The following is a 985-nucleotide window of genomic DNA, read 5'->3' on the forward strand; positions in this document are numbered from 1 at the left end:
AAGTTCTCTAAACAGTGCGGAGAAATAAAAAGGCAAATGTCATGTTCTTGTGCTGGTGTGAGAATTACTGAGCAGCCAAGTGGAACTGTGTCTTATAGTGTTAGTGTGAAGCAAGCTACCCACATATTTGCCCCTCTTCTGAACTTAGAAAGATGCTATGAGATGCAGCATTTTGGTATTCTGTGGTGTCTTGTTAAGAAAGATGACAGAGGAGAGTGTTTGGTGGCCTGTCGCAGGTAATCCGCAGCCATCCGTACCTAGGTGCCAAGATGAAGTTCAATCCCTTCGTGACCTCTGACCGAAGCAAAAACCGCAAGCAGCACTTCAACGCGCCTTCTCACATCCGGAGGAAGATCATGTCTTCCCCTCTTTCCAAAGAGCTGAGAAGTATAATGTTCGCTCCATGCCCATTCGAAAGGATGATGAAGTTCAGGTCATCCGAGGACACTACAAAGGCCAGCAGATTGGCAAAGTGGTCCAGGTATACAGGAAGAAGTACGTCATCTACATTGAGCGAGTACAGCGGGAAAAGGCCAACGGCACGACAGTCCACGTGGGCATCCACCCCAGCAAGGTGGTTATCACCAGGCTAAAGCTGGACAAAGACCGCAAGAAGATCCTGGAGAGGAAAGCCAAGTCTCGACAAGTATGAAAGGAGAGGGGCAAATACAAGGAAGAAACCATTGAGAAGATGCAGGAGTAGAGGCCTCTCACAAAACTGTCATTAAAGACTGTTTCAGTAAAAAAAAAAAGAAAGAAAGAAAAAGAAATATGACAGAATCTTGGGTATATACCCAAAAGATACCCCACCATACAACAAGGACTTTTGCTCAACTATGTTGATAGCATCTTTATTTGTAATAGCCAGAAACTGAAAACAACCCAGATGCTCCTCAATCGAAGAATGGATAAAGAAAATGTGGTACATTTACACAATGGAATACTACTTAGCTATTAAAAACAAGGACATCATGAAATTTGCAGA

General features: G+C 43.8%; 1 pseudogene; it reads left to right on the plus strand.

Annotated features, from left to right (window-relative positions):
- The first annotated feature begins 222 nt into the window (after positions 1–222).
- Positions 223–709, plus strand: LOC110558990 (large ribosomal subunit protein uL24-like; annotated as a pseudogene).
- The last annotated feature ends 276 nt before the right edge of the window (positions 710–985 follow it).

The sequence above is a fragment of the Meriones unguiculatus genome, chromosome 1, assembly GCF_030254825.1.
Source record: "Meriones unguiculatus strain TT.TT164.6M chromosome 1, Bangor_MerUng_6.1, whole genome shotgun sequence".
NCBI lineage: Eukaryota > Metazoa > Chordata > Mammalia > Rodentia > Muridae > Meriones > Meriones unguiculatus.